The sequence below is a fragment of the Alexandromys fortis genome, unplaced genomic scaffold (genome assembly GCF_014885135.2).
Source record: "Alexandromys fortis isolate MF-2015 unplaced genomic scaffold, M_Fortis_MF-2015_v1.1 scaffold_9, whole genome shotgun sequence".
In the NCBI taxonomy this organism is placed as follows: domain Eukaryota; kingdom Metazoa; phylum Chordata; class Mammalia; order Rodentia; family Cricetidae; genus Alexandromys; species Alexandromys fortis.
The window spans coordinates 17,210,131-17,217,196 of NW_026067892.1; the positions used below are offsets into that span (position 1 = coordinate 17,210,131).

Consider the following 7,066-nt stretch of genomic DNA (forward strand, 5'->3'; position numbering starts at 1 on the left):
ACTGGAGAGGGAGGGGGAGAGGAGTGGGGGGAGGGGGAGAGAAGAGGGAGGAGGGGGAGGAAAGGAGATGGGGAGGGAAATGGGAGGCGGGGAGGAGGCGGAAATTTTTTTCAATAAAAAATTATATTAAAAAAAATAAATAAACATTAGCTATAAAAGAAAAAGCTTTATTACAACTAAAAATGCTCCTTTTCTTGCTCAAAAGGCACTATGATAGACTGAGAAAAAATATTTGAAAACAAAAATCCCATAGAAGACTTATAATTAGAATATTTCAAGAGAATATACAATTAAATCAAAGGCAAAATCAATTTTTAAGTGAGCAACTAAATGGTTGAACAAGTATTTCACAAAAGATAGACATATGGCAAAAAAAAAAAGAAAAGAAAGAAAAAAGAATGCATGAAGAAGATGCTCATTGTAATCAGGAAAATGATTAAAATCACATTTAAGAGTTGCTATGTACCTACCCATCGGAATGGCTGGGCCCACTCAGCAGTGTCTAGAATCCACGTACTCAGCCCAGGATGGGATGTAAGATGGTGCAACTTTGAACAGTAGTTTCCAGGAAAGTTAACCACACTTATTGCTTGACTCAGTCATTGTACTCTTGGAATATTGGAGGAAATGTTTGATTTTTGTAGAGAAAGGAAAGTGTCAAGTGGCTATCTAGGACAGAGACCTGACGATAACACGGCAAGATCGCGGAGGATACTGTGGCACATCATAGGTTCAGTTATGTCCATTTTTTCCTACTCAAAGATTTATACGTGGATGTTCACAGAAACTTTATTGTAATAGTTAACAACTAGAAATAACGTAAAATCCAACAATATGTAGACAGATGAACAGTGGTATCCATATAATGGAATGCTAATGAACAATAAAAAGTACTATTGGTGCATACGCCAAGATGAATGAATCTCCAAATGACTGTGTTGGATAAAAGATACCAGAGAGGAATGTACATTTTATGCTTTTATATTTAATTGCAATCGACTCTATATTGACATAAAGTATGTAAAGTAGTACCTGGGGGTGGGGGAGGCCAAAGCCACAAGAAGGAAAAGGGGAGATGAGGACAAATGGCCAAGAGAAAACACTGATGAGCTAAGTACATCCATGCCTTGATCGTGATTATAAACATATTCACAATTAATCAAATAACACACAAAAGCATGTGTTTATGACACCCAGTAAGTATGTTTTAAGGCATTGGTAATTAAAACACTGATGGTGTATAGAGGAGGTGGTGTCTGGGACAAGCTGGGGGACGTCTGAAAGTGAAGGCATAGTGCTACTGGGAAGGCTGGATAACCAGCCAGGGCATAAACATCACATCCATGTGTCATGCCTTAGGATTACAATTCATGCCACGCTCTATGGCATGGGCACACATGAGGATTCCTTTTTAATCTTACGCCTGAGGAAGGAAGGAAAAATTCTATTACTGAGCCAATAAAAGAAAAAAATTATAAGTCTGACTAAAATAAAAATATTCAGATGGCAAAAAAAAGATACCATAAATGAACTCAAAGGACAAAGAACACGCTGGAGGGAAGAATAACTGCGAGCAACGTTGCTAAGAATTAGCATCTCCAGCACCTAAGACACAGAGGAGAACCAGAAGACAAATGGGCAAACAACCAAAGAAGCCCGGTGTGTGCACAAACAGTGTTTAATACACACACATACGCTTGGCCTTCTGACAAACATGCAAATTGATTTCTTTAAGGCAGGGTCTCACACACCCCAGGCTGACTTCAAACTCATTACATAACCTTAAGCATGACCTCCCACAAACTAAGTGTTGTGTTTACAGACACGCAGCACTGTGGCCAGTTTACACAGCGCGGGGGACTGAGTCCAGGGCTTTGCGTGTGTTGGGCAAGCACCCTACCAGCTAAGCTACATCCCTAGCCCTTAAAACCACATTAAACATTACCTTCTGTTCATCAGTTTAGAAAGACAACTGACACTCAATGGCAGCTGTTCTCGTCGACTATGAGAATGCAAGCCAGTGCACAATGCTGGAAGGCACCTCACCGATATCTACACAGGTTATAAATGCATGTCGTTTTCGATCTTAAAACTGTCGTCTATGGATAAAACTGGCTCATCTGAGAAACTGTGCATGTACATATGTTTCTATGTGGCAGAATATGAAAAGTGATTGAAACAGATCGATGGAAGAGTGACACTAGAGTTTTGGTATCTGTGTAACTGAGGAGTGGGAAGTCATTAAGATAAGGAATAAGCTATCTCAGCGGGCTTACATGGGTCATCTCCAACTTGTAGCAGTGAGTGAGAGAAACAAGCTGAAGGAGAATTTCGTAGCTGTTACTTTCTGAGAACTGATGGGTAAGAAGCTGTGTTTATGCCTTCCTAAATGCATAGTCTCTGGAAAATATATTACAAAAACAAATAACTTTCATTGCCCGATGGAGCTAGGGTATGTAAGTGAAAACAGTAGAGTCAAGCGAAGCATCATCATATGTTTTGTAACATACATATATACATACATACATACATATGTGTGTGAAGCATTTGAATGTTATGCAATCTAGTGAAATCAACGTCCATTTGTCTGTCTATCCCAAAAATAAGTCACGCTGAGTGTATAAACAAATGTACTCAGCGTGGTATCTAGGATGCTCAAATGTTTCCTAGCAATTGTTAGAACTCAGGTAAGCTTACTTCTTGCTTGCACACATTTGACCGTTTTTGAGGCCACTGTGATAAATGATGTCTAAGACGTCCTTACACCTCTAGAAGAGATTTGAGCTAGATTTTTCTCTAAGGGCCCGGATACTGAACGGTGTGTGGTTTGTTAACTGTATGGTCTCTGTTACAACACCTGACGCTAATAGCACAAAAGCAGCCAAGCCTGTCCAGTAAGCGAACGGGCATGCTGTCTTCTCACAAAATGGTCCTCAAGAAAACAGGATGGTAGCAGATTTGGTCTGAGGGTTTAGTGAGAAGTCCTGGTCTATAATATTATGTTTTCTGACTTTTTTCTTTTATCAACTGAACCTCAAAAGGCATACAAGGCTTGAATTTTAAGTGCTAAAAAATTAAAAAATAAATAACATATAAATCTTTACCAACTTTTCCAAAGGAATAAAATTTAACTTTTGAGCAGGGACCTGAATGAGGGACAAGGGCAGCCTAGGGGTTACCAAAGGAGAGGTGTGCAGCAGGAGGCAACAGAACAGATTTGTGGACTGGGGGTAGATTGCCTTCAAAATCATTTTAGGGCTGAAGAAATGGTTCAGTGGGTGAACTGCTTGCCACAAGCATTGAGGACCAGAGTTCGGATTCCCAGAATCCATGTATAGGCAATCAGCCTATAACTCCAGAACTGGGGAGGCAAAAACAGTATCCTAAGACCAGCTGAACTGCAAGCTCTTGTTTGAGAGAGAGATCTCAGTACATAAAGTAGAGATTGATGAGAGAGGCATGTGATGCCAGCCTTAGGCCTCCACACACATGGGCATATGGGCAAATACGCATGTGTCAAACACTTATGAGAACACTACACCTACGTACACAAAAGTGTAATTTTATTCATTTAATTAAAGTAAAAACTCACCCATCATAAAACACTAGATATTCAAATTATCTATTTTTCATTATATAAATACACATCGCTTAAGTGTCTGGGCCTAAGGAGTGTGTGAAGCACCTACCACACAAACACAAGAAACCCAAGTACAAAAACCTGCCATGGTGCTGCACACTTTGTAACCCCAGTACCCAAGAGGCAGAGACAATCATACCTAATGGGTATGATTCAAGTCAATGAAGGCCGCATCTCAAATGGAAGTGGATGGAACTTGAGAAGCAACATCCAAGGTGGTCCTCTGCACATACATATACACACAGATGGGGGGCGGGGAGGGAGAGAGAGAGAAGGGGATGGGGATGGTTATTTAAATTATTGTAAGAGGTCCTGCTCAATTATGAGAAGACCACAAGAGACATTAGATGATTTATTTTCTAGTTCCAACTCTACCACTAATTATGTGATGGACTGATTTAATTTGCTTTATTGTTTTATGTCACAGGAATTGGGCTAAATATGGCTCCTTCTACTGAGCTAACATTTGGCAATATCTGAAGTGGTTGTTGGCTGTTCTACCTGGGAAATGTGATCGCCCGTTGATGAACAAAGGCCAGAGATTCTGCTACAGTCTTATAATTCAGACAGGCAGCTGTCAGCATATCTACAAAACCCTCAATGCAAGCTTGAGAAACCCTGTGCAAATAGAAAGGACACTTCTGCTTTCCTGAAGATGCTCAATGGTGATCACAAATTTATTAGGAATATTTTCAGGTTTTTTGGCTTGCTTTCTCCTTTTTAAGCTGCATCAGACCTTACTTATCAGAGAAGTTTCTTTGTGCAGTGAACAGCGGCTAACCCAAATTTTCCAACTGGCCAAAGTGTGGAGGAATGCCATGGAGTACTCAGCCACAAATGGAACATCTGCTTGGTGCCCTAAGTCCCACAGCCAAACCCAGGGACCATCCTAGAAGAGGAAGCAGAAAGATAAAAGAGGCAGAGGTTGGAAGGGCCAAAGGGGACCATAGTGAAACAATGTCTTCAACATGGTAGGACCGCTGAACTCATGAAATCATAGCAACTGTGGCTCTCTGCACGAGACCTGTAGTCAGTCAATACTCCAGCATGGAAGGGCAGGGACCATGAGCCCCATCCCTAACTGAAGAGCTGTAGACAGCTGATGGCTTCTGGAGAGGGGATCAGCTCTCTTTAAGGGTATAGCCTCTTATGGATGGGGGCAGGCCAACATACAGGAGTATCTGTGCGACACAAATCCTATCAGAGGGGTTATTAAACAAAATGGAAGACAAAAAGTGGGAGGCTAGGGAAGTGGGAGATGGAACTGGGAAGAGTTGAAGAGAGTAGCAGGGGGCATAAAGAGGGTCAGAAACCTCACGTGCAATTCTCAAGGAATTAATAAAAATCATTTAAATAAGAATAAATAAGCTGAAATAAATGGTATTTTGTCTTCCTGAAAATAAATGTGTAAGAGTAGCCCACGATACAAGTGAACCAGGAGTTAATGGCCTCAAGTTTACCACAACATTCAAAGAAGGTGAGGTGATGTTTGTAATCTCAGTGCTTGTGTCCTGCCTCATTTAGCTGTTGAAATCTTAATTCCAAAGGAATTGATATTGGAAAGAAAAGTCCTTCAGGAGTTGAGGGTAATGAGAATGGAGATCTTAACAATGGTGCTTCTATCCTTATAAAAGAGGCCAAACACCCCTCCTTCGCTCCTTCCACCATGGGAAATCAGAAGAAGAAGGCGTGACTTAATGGTAAAACAGAACCCTGGACATCTCTACTCTTTGACTTCCAGCTTTCACAGTTTCTGCTGTTTCTAGCTACCCAGCTGGTGCCATTTTATTAGAGCAGCCCAATAGACCGTGAAAAGGAGAGAGCAATACTCACCTCTGCGCTGTCTTATAAAACAACAAAAACAAGACTGAACCACCTTCTGGGGAGGTCAGAAAAGTCATTTTTCCTTCCCCGCGCATGAGGGAGGCTGAACTGACCAATCACTGAGCTTTCTCGGCTTTTATAGTGGAGGCTGGCAGCGGAGGGGAGAAATGGAAATTTTGGATCGTAGGTTAATCAACTTCTACAGCCTGGTCAACCAACATCTTTTCACACAAATTAGCATAAGTAAAAACAAGCAATAACCAAGTGTTCCTCAGAAAGGGGCTTTGTACGTTTCTTCCTGGTGGAGACGAAAAGGTGCAGAAGGCTTAAAAGGCTCACTAAGTATTCTACAAACAACACAACTTTAAAATGTGACGCCCACTTCCCCATTTGTTGCCACATTTTGCTTTATGTATGTTATGCCATAGCTAGATATTTAGGTGTAGAATAAACAAAGGAAACCGATAAGCTATGTACTCCTCTTTCATTACAAAGCCAGAGACAAACTGAAAAGCTATCCATCAGAAACCAACATCATGAAAAATCTTGGAAACTCTTCAGGGAGCGTTTGGGGAAGCAGTTTAATTACAGAGAACAATCCCAACCGCTGGCAGCGAAAGCCGTTGCTGCCTAACCTGCCGGGGTCCTACAGAAATATTACAGTCTTGATAAGGGAAATTCAATATATGCCAAAGCTCAGAGATATATGTTAGAGCCCATAGGTATGATGCTTTTGCATTTGTACAGAGCTGTCCAAGGCAGTGTATAAATCTAAGACTCTTTGACTTACATTTAAAATGAAAGGGGTATGATTACAATTCAGCACACAGATAAAACAAGCCCTCTTCCTCTGGGGAAACACATATCCTCGCAAATCTAGCATACTTTAATTTGAATTTCTGTTTAGTACATAAACTATGTGGACCCTGCTGAACCCTATGTAGTTCCCAGTAGACGTAATATATTCATATTTTCAAGTGAATCTGCAAAGATTCGGCCTCTAATGCTGCTGCCGAGCAGAAAAGCTTATAAACCAGAAAGTTTAAATGTACATAGCGGAGTGAGGAGAGAGGAAGAAGGGTGTTAGTTAGGAGGAAGATAATGGGGTCCTCTTGCAGAGGACCTGGGGTCACTTTCTAGCACCAATATGGTGGTTCACAATTCCCATTCCAGGGGATCTCTCACCCTCTTTTGGTCTCCTCAAGTACCACGCATATATGTGGTATATAACCTACCTCCAGGAAAGTGCTCAATACACATAAAATAAACATAAATAAATTGTTTTATGAATTAGATATATTTAAAGAAAGAGATGATGAGAAATTCACAAGCGGGAACTTCAGAACAGCTTAAGAGCTGGACCTAGCCGAAGCCTCCAACTCTCTTCAGTGTAGCGCATCTATCAGTCAGAGAAAATTCGCAAGATGAGCTTGAATCTCTCATCTCAATACTTTCCCAATGAAATGCCCTTTAGACTGACATCCAATAACCGATTGAAGTATACATTCTAGAAACATGTAGATAGATAATTTTCAAAGGGATACACATTTGGGGTTCAACCTTTTTCTTTTGCACAAAAAGTTTATTTAATCAATACTATAT

At 40.8% G+C, this 7,066-nt stretch overlaps 1 protein-coding gene across 1 annotated transcript in view; it reads right to left on the reverse strand.

Annotated features, from left to right (window-relative positions):
- The window catches only part of Ctnna3 (catenin alpha 3), a 1,282,010-nt gene that overhangs the window by 1,118,370 nt on the left and 156,574 nt on the right, over positions 1-7,066 (reverse strand). The window lies entirely within an intron of this gene.